This window comes from Eublepharis macularius, chromosome 6 (assembly GCF_028583425.1).
Source record: "Eublepharis macularius isolate TG4126 chromosome 6, MPM_Emac_v1.0, whole genome shotgun sequence".
NCBI classification, from domain to species: Eukaryota; Metazoa; Chordata; class Lepidosauria; order Squamata; family Eublepharidae; genus Eublepharis; species Eublepharis macularius.
The window spans coordinates 51,341,248-51,353,895 of NC_072795.1; positions in this window are offsets into that span (position 1 = coordinate 51,341,248).

Below are 12,648 nucleotides of genomic sequence, written 5' to 3' on the forward strand. Positions count from 1 at the left end.
TCTCCACACAATGTTGTTTGCCTTTCACTTTCTTTTGTAAGGCTGCCTCCGCCCTCAGCAAACTGTAATTACATGCTGATTTTGCATTCCTGTCTTGTCTCTAGCTTGATCTGCCCTGGCAGCTTCTTTGCTTCTTATTTTAATTGGAGGAAGATAACCAAATCCTATTTGTGATGTCACAACATATTTTTGAAAGTCTAATATTTTAAAACCCAATTTTAAATTTCATTACAACTTGTTATGGGTTGGATCCAAAGGTGCCCTGCCACATGTGAAGGCAACTTCTGTTTATAGAATGACTGTTTGCACCCACTACAACTTCATAGAAGAAAAGTTAGACTAAATCAAAATATACACTTGTGTAAGTAAATGCATATGAACTGCTATAAAACTTGCCTAATATAGTACTGTGGGAATTCTTCCTCCAGCCCTTCTCTTTGTGGTTCTTTGAACCCAGCCCTTACTTTACAGTTCTGAGCAGGGCTCATTTGGAGGGGGAATGTGCTGGAACGGCATTCCTGTAGATCTGAAAAGAGGTCACGTGAGTTTTGGCCCCGCCCATGTGATTCCTTTTCCTCTCCGCTGCCTTCCCTCCAAAGGATGGCAAGCTGTTTTAAATTCATTCCGCCGCTTTATTTTCATTCGTGACTTGTGAGAGAGAGAGAGAGAGAGAGAGAGAGAGAGAGAGAGAGAGAGAGTGTGCATGCGTGCGTGCGTGCGTGCGTGCCGAGCTACTGGGCCTGGATCTCCAAAGGAGGGTAAGCTGCTTTAAATTCATTCTGCTGCTTTATTTTTGTGAGTGAATGAGTGCAAGCTGGGCTACTGCAGCTGGCAATCCAAAGGAGGGTAAGCTGCTTTCAATTCATTCAGCTTTATTTTCATTTGTGACGAGCAAGTGTGTGCGTGCAAGCAGGGCTGCTGGGGCTGGCTCTCCAGAGGAGGGTAAGCTGCTTTGAGTTCATTCAGCTTTATTTTCATTTGTGACGAGCAAGTGTGTGCGTGCAAGCAGGGCTGCTGGGGCTGGCTCTCCAGAGGAGGGTAAGCTGCTTTCAATTCATTCAGCTTTATTTTCATTTGTGACGAGCAAGTGTGTGCGTGCAAGCAGGGCTGCTGGGGCTGGCTCTCCAGAGGAGGGTAAGCTGCTTTGAGTTCATTCTGCTTTATTTTCAGGAAATGTCTGGAGATTTTTGGGGAAAGGGCCTGAGGGGTGGGTGTTGCCTTCTGACACACTTCTGGTGATGTCAGGGGGTGTGGCATATGCTAATGAGTTATGCTAATAAGTTCCTGCAGTTCTTTTTCTATGAAATGACCCCTGGTTCTGAGGCTCGCATTACCTTTGCAACAATAGAGCCACTTCAGAGGCTTCATGGGAATCACAAAGCAAGCAGTCCACAGAAAGACACATAACCAGGTGCTGAATATTGAAGCACTTCTCTCTGTGCTCTCAGGCCTGCTTGTCACAAAATCTTTATAAGAATGTACAAGTGCCATATTTGTATTTGTTTTAAGCTCCTCTGGGTCTTATTGATCTACAGAAAAGTAGAATATGAATATTTTAAATAAATAAACACAATAAGGTTAGGAGAAATAAGAGGGCAGTATCTACTTTGTAAATTTTGTAGAATGATTATATACATATTATTGCAATTTTAATCATTGGATCTTTTAGAAAGAAAAAAACTGGATTTAGCAATCATTTTCAAGATGGATATGTAAGAATAACCTCCAGTAAGCCTGTATGTCTACTTACTGTAATTTCTGATGATTTTTTGGCACCACAGATACCTAAACCTACATAAATAGATGCAGACGATCAATTGACATTGTTTAGGACAACAAGCCATTTTGGCATTAAGCAATTGACTGAATACAATTTATTTATTTTTAAAAAATTATTTATTTTAAAAAATTCTATCCTGCCTTTCCACCCAACTCAGAGTCCCTAAGGCAGTGCACATTTCAACATTAACAGTATTTATATACACGTACACGTACATATACAAATGTAAGCCTGTATTGAAAAAAAGGTTTGGGGCCTAGGACCTAGGTCTGATTAATAGATTGCAGATACTTTGATAGACCAGACTAGCAAACCAGACTAGCAGATAACTGATGTGTACGTAGGTTTGTATTAATGTACCCAGGTTTAATGTACCCAGGATGTGTACCCAGGTTTGTATTAATGTGTATGTTTAGCAGAGGCTCATAGAGCATGTGTTGGAAAAGGCCACCATGACTAGGAGAGGTGATATAATGCAGGACTAGGCTAGCTGAAAAGATTGGAAAGGAGAGAGGAGTGCTAAAACTAGTGCTCTTTGGAAGGCAAAGCTTGTTTCCAAGCTTTGGATCTAAGAAGATCACAGAGCTGAAACTGTTAGCCTGGAAGAATTGAATACTTCTCTCTGGGAGTGCATCTTTTTTTGTTGTTGCTACTCAGGCATTGGCACTGTCTCCCTGCCAATTGGGTTCTTGCAAGGGGAAACCCTTTCCCACATATTGGCTGTGGAAACATTTGGAAGGGGGAATGAGCTGACTTCAATCATAGGCTGCAATTCTAAAGACTCTTCCCTGGGAGTAAGCACTATTGAATAACATGAGATAACATCTGAGCAGACCTATTTAGGAGGAATATGCATCTTGGTTTGTATTGCAGAGCTACCAGGCATTGGTCTGTCCCCTCACCCCCATCAGGGCACTTGGATGGTCACTATGAGGGAAAGTGGTGGGAGGGTTGTCTGTTCAATCAACCAAACTTGATAAAAGCCCTGGAAGACTTGGAGCATATGCTGCAATTCAAAAGATCCTGGGACTTTTAGTAGGCCTGTTTAGGATTGCTACCCTACATCCTGTAAGCCATTTGCTTGCTCTGCTCTTTCAAAAACAATCTTGCCTGCCTGCAGAAAAAGGAAAACTTATGGGAAAACACATGTCAATTTAGGTGGACCGGGGTGTGTGTGTGTCAAACAAACATGCTACCTGCCTGTCTGCACTTGGGCAATGGAGATTGGTGGTGGTAAAAACACCCCCTCGTTGTGAGAACAAAACTACAAAGCACAAGGAAACATGGCACCAAGAAGCAACAGCAGGATGTAAAGGTAAGGTAATAATTTATCAGTACTATAGAAAAAGGAAAAAGTGAACATAAATCAAGATTGTTTTTAATGCTGATGCTGTCTCACCACCCATATGCCAGCCCATTTCCCACCACAGTGTATGCCTAGCTGTTGACACTCACCTTCAGGATTTGTTGTTGTGGTGTGTGTGTGTAGACCAACTGAAGAAAAACTTGATGGATCGATGATTTAGAAGGAGGACTGTGTCCAGTGCAAAAACAGCCCCAAAGAGCCTGGAAGCCCTCGTTGCAAAGAACATGGTTGAAACTCATGATAACCAAAAAAAAAACCCAAGTATTATATCTGAACTGGCAGTGCCCTATGCAGGAAAAAAATAATAATTGTACAGAGTTCCTTTGGAAACTTCAGATCCCAAACTGAAATGGAATTTTTTTTCAGTATACACCCCTAGTTATCTTAGTGTTGCTCCACATCTGGAATAAATGGATCATACCTAACGAAAAGATGCAACAAACAACCTCTTCTTTGAGTAGTTTAATTAATATATTTTATGCTGCACACTACCACTCCTCTTTCGGCATTGACTGGCCTCCACTTTAGAAATGGTTCCTCTAAAATAATATCAAATTCAGAAATAGGTTTATTAAGAGTACACTGTAGTGCCATTCATTTCCTTTTTCTTTTCTCTGACATTTTAAAAATCATCATCTCCTTTTGTCCATGCTGCTCACAGTAGTGTTGAGATCCCTCTGCTAAGTCTACCTCTGATCTAAACCCAGTGACAGCTGATCATTTGTTTAAGCAGCAGTGTCACTGTGTAATCCAGCTCTGAAGTGGCAGGAAGGTAGTAGGTAAGGACTCAAGTCAACTTCAAAAGGCTGTGACATGATGAGGAAAACTACCTTACAATCCTTGCAGCAATTAGTCTCAATGGAGGGGTACACCTGCAGCAATGAACTTTGGTTGTTTGAAGAAGCTGATCTCCAAAACCTTAAGCAATGGGACATTCTCAGACTTGGGTATAAAAAGCTGACAGGATTGACCTATTGACACCTCTGAACCAGTGACCTACAGGTGGGAAGAGGCATTGTTAACAGCAAGCAAGCAGATCGTAAGTCAGGGTTGTTTTGATGTTTAAGATATCCGTTTCATCTTGGTGCATAGAGATAGGCTGGTTGATGAAAACTAAAACGGCACGTGAATGAGCTAAGCTACAAAAGATAACTTCTGCAAATAGTGTTACAAGTTTAACAATGAAAAGTCTGCACCTTTTGAATTAAAAATAAGTATCCTTATTAGTAGGTTGTACTTCACTATATTTCTGCATGTAGTCTTTTAAATACATTGATACTTTTGTACTTATAAGATAATATACATTTGCTCAATATTTACCATGGGATCTTTTAATGGAAGTCATTAGAAGTCTTACTGTAGCATTATAGGAGAGGATGCATAAGCCCCTTTCTGTGATCTCTGATGTTCAGGGCAGTGGGTTAAAACGTACTCATTGCTTGAGGTGCTAGACTGTAAAGAGGCTTATTTCATTTACTCCAAAGGAGAACTTCCATGATGTAATTCAGGACCAACAGAATTCTCTTCAGTGGAAATCTGCCAAAGCAAGAGCATATTAAGTAAGATACTGGGACACATGTGATTCGAACTGGACCCACTGAAGTACCTACTGTCGGTCTGTTTCCACACACACACACCCTTCTAGGTCAGTTTTGATTGCTGAAACGATAAAAGGGATAAACCTGTGCCATGGTACTGATCCATATAAGGGGCCTGCACAGCTATTTGACTTTAAAAAAAAATTGTTATTACTTGTTCTTATGTTGGTTTTTAACTTATTATATTGTTAAACATTGTAAGTCACCTCAAGACCCTAGGGTGAGCTACAACTAAAAATAATGCAAATAAATTGTTGGGAAGATGCGATCACAGCTGTCTCAGAGCTGTATCTTGTTAGGCCCCAAGTGCCTTGCAGAGGCACAACAGAAGCATTTAGGGCAAACAAGCATTGGCTTTGATCCGCCAGAGTGTTTCTGTGGATGGAACTTTATGAGTGCACTCCGAAATATGTTCAGTATTATCAGAGGAACAATAATATCAGGGCTTAGATCCACTTTAGCATTTCTGGGGATGGACGAATTTCTACCCACAAAGTATAACTTTCTCACCTCCCCCTTCATACTGCAGCCCTGAATCCCCCACCCCCACAATGCTGTTTCGTAAGGGGGGGCTGTCTCCAGTCCCCAAGGAGCAGCATTAGACAGGTGCATTTGCGGCTACAGTGGGAGAAGGGAGGAGAACAGGTTGCACTCTGTGGGTACAAATCCTTCTGTTTGAAGAAAAATCTTGTAGATTCTAGCCGTTAAGTTTCAGAGTTTATTATAGTTTAGCTTTTAAAATACGTTTCATGTACCATTTTTATCTGTTTTAAAATATATTATTCTTTGTTATTAGCCATTAACATGGGTACAATTAAAATGCTTTTTATAAATAATTTTTTTTAAAGAGTTCCATTCCATGGTTTATTAGCCCCATTCATATGAGCAGTTCCCTGGTGTATATCTGTCACACACAGGTATATACAGGGGAGTAAAAATATAAAAATAGAGATGATCTCGTTATGTAAAGTATTCTTCTCTGTATAAGAAACAGCTCAGGAGCTCAAAGGTGTTTAACCAAATACGCCCTCAGAGCCTCACACACAGAGTATAGATATTGTTGCCAAATATGTTCCCAAAGCTCATTCAAACAAGAAAATGAGCATTTGTTTAGCCTTTTTCATTCCAAATCACGTGGTATCCGGTACAGCTCACAACACATATGTCTCTCAGTTTTTCTATGCCAATGACTTAAAGTGATTTTCAGTACCATATAGCCACATCTCCATACAGGGACCAATTATAGATGGGCAGCCTCCATATAGTCTACTGAAATATTTATTATCCAATGTATGAGAAATCAGCCTGTGAAAATGTGTTTGTACGAAATCCTGCCCATTGCAATGTACAATAGTATACTGTCTGAGTATACCAAGGTAACCAAACAAAGAGGCTCGAACTGTTCACAAACAGTGACTGATAGAGGAAGGAAATTCCATCTGTTTCTAATGCCATGGGCCTGGGCCTGATCGGGACTGTGGTGTGGATGGAGGGGGGTGCTTGTTCCACCTCTACACACGTACACTCTTTTCAAGAGCTCAAATGGTAGGGGTTTAACTTCTTGAGAATGGCTAAGGCAGGAGAAACAGGCACCTCTCCCCCCCACCCTTTCCGATGTCCTTATCAGGACTAGGCACTCATGGTGCTTGTAAACAAAGAGCAGGGCTTTTTTTCTGGGAAAAGAAGTGGTGGAACTCAGTGGGTTGCCCTCGGAGAAAATGGTCACATGGCTGGTGGCCCCACCTCCTGATCTCCAGACAGAGGGGGGTTTAGATCGCCCTCCACACCGCTCAGTGGCGCAGAAGGCAATCTAAACTCCCCTCTGTCTGGAGATCAGGGGGCAGGGCCACCAGCCATGTGACCATTTTCAAGAGGTTCCAGAACTCCGTTCCACTGCGTTCCTGCTGGAAAAAAGCCCAGACAAAGAAAATTACATTCCTAAAATGGGGGGACATTCTCATGGCAGACTTGGGGATATTATCATGTCTACTTGGCTCTGAGTCCCATAGTTTACTTGATTTTCCACACTGGCTCACTACTTCATGAAGTCCCTTCAAGTGATAGTTGATCACGGCAACCCCTACTTAGGTTCAAACCTATATGTTAATATCTAAAATCCTCAAGATTTTTATGCTAAAAGATGGCTCATAGCTCAGTAGCAGAGCATAAACTTTGCATGTAGAATACAAAGGTCCACTCTGTGGACACTCTTGTATTTGGTTTTTATTAAAGCTATAATTTACTCTTATATACAATTACTTAGAGTAACACTCTAGACATATAGTAATCACAGCTAAATGCCATTTAACCTTTTTGTATTTCCATTTCTTCAGCACCTTAATCATTGCCTAAGCTGCTCTTACTAATCACCTTTTTGAACAAGGATCTCTCGATTAGGTGAATGACAGAGTGTTGAGAGGTAACAAAATGAAATAAGTAGGTGCAGAGGTGCAGTCTAAGAAGAAAGACCTCCAAGGAAGACCAGGGTAACTATGCAGAGGCAGGCCATGGCAGACTACCTCTGTTAGTCTCTTGCCTTGAAAATCCCAGCAGGCATATAATTATAAATCAGCTATGACTTGATGGCATTCTCCAGCACCATCTATCAGTTAGTCTATCAAGGTGAGTGACAGAGTGTAGAAAGGTAACAAAATGAAATAAGTAGGAAGGCCCTTTAGAGATGAAGTTTAAGAATAACAAAAAATGATCCCTGTTACATTCATATTCTCTAACTGAAAAGAAATGAAACATTCAGCCAGTTTGGTGTGTCCATATTGTTCTTCAGCGGAGTGGTCTCCCAACAACACATGGGCTTGGATCTGCTGAGTTTTGTATGGTTCCCTCCTCTCTCTCCCACTGTAACCCAAAATGATGCAAAGTGTTGCTCCTTGGAAACAGTGGACATTGGAGGGAGCAAGAAATGCATATTTCATGGGCAGAAATCCTTCCATCCATAGAAGTGCTTCAATGGATAATATAATTTCCCTGATAATACTGGACACATTTGGCAGTACACCCACAGATTTTCAAGGTAATAAGAACACGAGAGCGGAATTCTGCTTGTTATTTTATTATGCCTGTTTTCTAATGATGGTTAAAAAATGACTTCCACAAAAAAGAAAAGAACATCCAAGTTTGTAAAGTAATTAAAGGCCAATGAAATGTAAATCTCAAAGTCAATTACACTAGCAAGGATCTAAAACACCTGCCTGACCATACTCTTTGGCTTATAGGATACATACAAACAAGTCAAATGAAACTGGAGCACTTCTGCTCAAAACCATTTTAATAATGACATCCATTTAAATTTAAGCAGATGAAGATAAGCAGAGCAGGGATAAATGGAAAAGGCCATGTTAATTACCTGTGTAACAAGAAATAATGCACGATTACTCTTCTCTGCAAACCTCCCTGTTATCTTCCCCTTTAATTTTCCTAAATGGCTGGCCTGCTGCTTTGGAGATAAAGCATTTAATATTGGAAAGGGTTCAGATGTTCCTGCAAGGACTGCCTAAGCTATGAGAGAGGATTTTTTTCCCTCTTCCAAATGTCATCTTGATTTGTGCTTTTCTTTTTCACTAAGTAATAGACATGAGGATTACAAAGTGAATCTGGAAACTAAATTTCACTAATGAAATTATTACAGACACCAAAATGTAAATAACTATTGGCCAATACTCAGGAAGAAGGCACTATGAAAAGAAGCAGAAAGGCCTAAATTTAATTTGTTTATATTTAATGAGGGGGCAACCCTCAAATCTAATTTATTTTTATTTTTATTAATTGGGCCAGTCACATAAGAAGCGATTTCTTTGCATATTTGAGTGGGCTGAAAAATGTAAGGAATCTATGCTTTCTACCAATGGCATTATCTAATTGTATCATCTATTACAAGAAATTATTCTGATTTCATATATTTGTTGTATACAGTTGTAAAATGTAATGGTTTATTAATGGAGGAACAGGTACAACTTTCCACATCTGGAATCAGATTATTCAGGAATAGATATGATTTCTATGAAATATTACAACAACTACCCTTTGGGAGGAATCCTGTTGACCTCAATGGGGCTTACATTGACTAAATGTGCATATAGGATTGGACTGTCTGCCATAGCAGAAAGATTGATGTACTTGTATCTATTTCAGTTGAATTCCAACCCTAGACATATTTAGATATGGCTGAATAAGATTTAGAACAAAGTTCATGCAGATGACCATTTTACCACATTCGATGTGGACTTGGTGAGATGACTTGGCTCTGGCATGAAAAGAGAAATCCTAGGGCTGTTTGGTCAACTATGAGTTATCTTGGTGGTGGCAGGGAGAGTCTGTTCCAGAGCCCATTCTGATACAATAATTATCAGCAACAAACTAGTCTTCAGTATACAGTAATCTTCAACTGAAACTACTGAGATTAAAGCAAGACTTCAGTGCCAGAGTCTGAATTTACAGTACTGAACTGAAAGCTGACATCATGATGGATGCAAATAGGGGTGATCTATACCTGTATCTCTGTGGTGACAGCCATTCAAGGTCTAACATTTTCAATTAGAGAGGCAAGTGCCAATAAGTACTGCATTAGTAGTGAGACATTTCAATTGGAGCTATCATTGGACATTAAATAATAAACCTGCCTCCTCAACTAAGTTGCCATGACCATTCTGGCTCCATTTTGTGGCTCAGTTTTTGGTCCATGATGACTAGCCTACCTAACCTGATGTCTTAGAAAAATCTTGCCTGCTCTTCTCTAAAGAGCAGTTTGCCATAAGCATCAGATACAAGTTGTGCATGAGAAACAATGAGTCCAGATTATCTAGGAGAAAGATGGATTACATTTGCTTGGCTGTGTATTAATTATGGAGTACAATGACAAGATAGTCCATCCAGAAAAGATGAAACTTTGGGACAAAAAGACAAGCCTAGAGAGGTACATCAGGCATGGTCAGCTCAGCTCCATAGCTATCATTCTAAGAAGTTTTGAACTGATCAATATTCCAATCTGTTGCTCAGTAAGAAGAGATCTCTATAGGTTTCAAGCTGTGATTAAAGGAGGCTATTCCCAATAATATCTTGACTCTTTCTTGTTCTGCCTTCCCATATGTCTGCTTCCTTCTAACCCCATGAAAATCATTCCTGACCCCACAACAGCATCTGTCTCTCAGCCCTCCAATTTGTGCCTGGCTTCAGCTTGCTTTCTCTCAGTCAGTTCTGATCCACATTCTTTATTCTCTTCGTTGGAAATTGCTGCTTGAACTCCTGGCTGGTATCCTTGCCAAGCAGTTCTTGAAACTCCTACCCTTCAGGTTAAGAACATAAAAAAAGATCAGACCAGTGGTTCATCTAGTCCAGCATCCTGTTTCACACAGTGGCCAACCAGTAACAATGGGAAGCCACAGCAGAGCATGCAGGCCAAGGCCTTCCCCTAATCTTGTCCCCTAGCACTGGTGTTCAAAGATTTACTGCACCTGAATATGGTTTAATGACTATGGACATGAATCTGTCTAATCTCCTTTTAAAGCCATCTGTGGTAGTGGCCGTCAAGATGTCCACTGGCAATGAATTCCACAGTTTAATTGCTCATTGAGTTGATGTAGGTCCAGTTGGATTTTCAGACCAATCAGAATCCTATAAGCCACACAGATAACTTCCCCACACAGAACCATAAATATTTACCTCTCCTCTCCTTGCTGTCTCTCCTCTTCCCTCCACTCTTTAATGCTCTACTCATTGAGGTACGCATTGTACAATGTGGACGTGTGTGTGTGTGTGTGTGTGTGTGTGTGTGTGTGTGTTGGAACTGGATACAGATATTTTGGGGCTGCTTAGTATTTTTGTATTGCAACACACTTGAACATTACTCTTGTGTGCTTGTACTTCAGTTTCTCTTACTACATTTTCTCTGATTATTCTGCTAATTTCCTCTATCTTCATTCCAACCTTGGTAGGGGCACCACCATTTTGCCAAAAACATCCTTAAAAGTGAGTTTGATGGTCTTAAGTCCAAGTTTTGGAACACACTGCTTTCTCTCTTGGTGTCAAAAACCAAGTCAGCAGCTCCTGTTAAGAGTTGAGTGAGAAATGGTGGAGGTTTCTCTTCTATGCTTGGCCATTTTGAACGAGTACTGTTTTAATGGGCTCATTCATGCAACATACACCCAAATGTCACATGAACAGAACATAAATTGTAACAATCAGTCATGTGGACATGCCTTTTGTTTCTCTGTAGCTAGGTACACAATAAAATACATGTGAAGAGATTGCTGATGGCTTAATAGAACATCCCAGTGAGACAAGTGAAACTCAATACAGTATCTGTTTACTATTGTAATATGGTGAAAGCAGTTCTTTAATGTAGCTTTATGCACAGTTTTGATGTTAGTTTTCAATTAAACAAACAATTAGATTTGCCAGTAGTATTCCCTAAAGCACTGTTTCCCAAAGTATGGGTCGGGACCCACTGGTGGGTCGCGAGCGGATATTGGGTGGGCCCCAAAACTGATAGGGCGACAGTCACAACACGTTGGCCGGACCGTGTCGTTCGGCCGGCAGCCGAATGGTTACTAATAATTTAATTTCTCACGGCGTGGCGCGGAGTGTGATCGTTCGTCATGGCCGCGGGGTGGGGGTGGGGCGGCCGAAGGCGACTCATGAGCCCGAGCGTCAGTCGTCACTGTAGTATTCGTTGTTGCATATTGTGTGTTTATTATCTTCTTAAAACTAAATAATGGACAAGTGGTTGAAACGGATAGCAAAAAGTATGCCGCCAGTGGCAGATTGTGTACAGAGCGATAAAAAAATAGAAGATGTTATTTCGGATGTCAAAAGTGACACTGAGCCTGACCTACTAGCTCCCTCTACAAGTTCACATGAAACAAAACGTCGAAAAGTTGTGAGAAAATATGTCGAATACCTGAAACTAGGATTCACGTGGAATCAAGATACGGTGGATCCACGCCCTCAATGCGTTATTTGCTGCAAAATATTGGCGAACGAAAGTATGCGTCCAAGTAAGTTGACACGTCATATAGAAACAAAACATTCCCATTTAAAAAATAAGCCAGTGGATTTTTTTCAAAGAAAATTATTGGAAAAATGAGTATCTTGAATCTCTACTGGATGAAGAATTCATCCTCAAGCTCACATACATGGTGGATATTTTCTCAAAGTTAAACGAACTCAATTTGTACCTGCAAGGATCAGACGGATCCAACATTTTTGCAGTTCACGATAAAATTCGAGCATTCATGAAAAAACTTACGTTGTGGAAGAGATGTATCGAGGAAGGCAAGTATGATTGTTTTGAAACATTTGAAACTTTCATTATAGAAAACGAAGTGCAGCCAGATATCAATGTAGTGTCTGCAATTTCCACTCATTTAACAGAGTTGAAAAATAACTTTGACGCCTACTTCGGGGAAGAGATGAAAAAGTTTGACATGATGAGCTGGATTTTTAACCCGTTTCAAGACAACATACCAACTGTCATGTCAACAATAGCAAGTGAAGAACTTATTGATTTATCGGAAGATACATCACGGAAAAACACTTTTAATCGCAAGCAATTAACGAAATTCTGGCTGTCAGTTGCTGACACCTATCCCTGCCTGTTTGATGAAGCCATGAAAGTCCTCCTCCCCTTCACTACCTCATACTTATGTGAAGTGGGATTTTCATCCATGGTTCATATTAAAACTAAATACCGAAATAAATTGGACATAACGAATTCATTGCGATTAAAAGTGACTAAAATCGAAGTCGACGCTAAAGCTGTAATGGCAAGAAATAGGAAACAAATACATCCTTCTCACTGAAATATCACATCTTATATTTAGTAAGTAAAAATTTCAATTATAACTGGATGTTTTTCTTTTTTTTCTTAATTGAACAATCGACATAGTTAA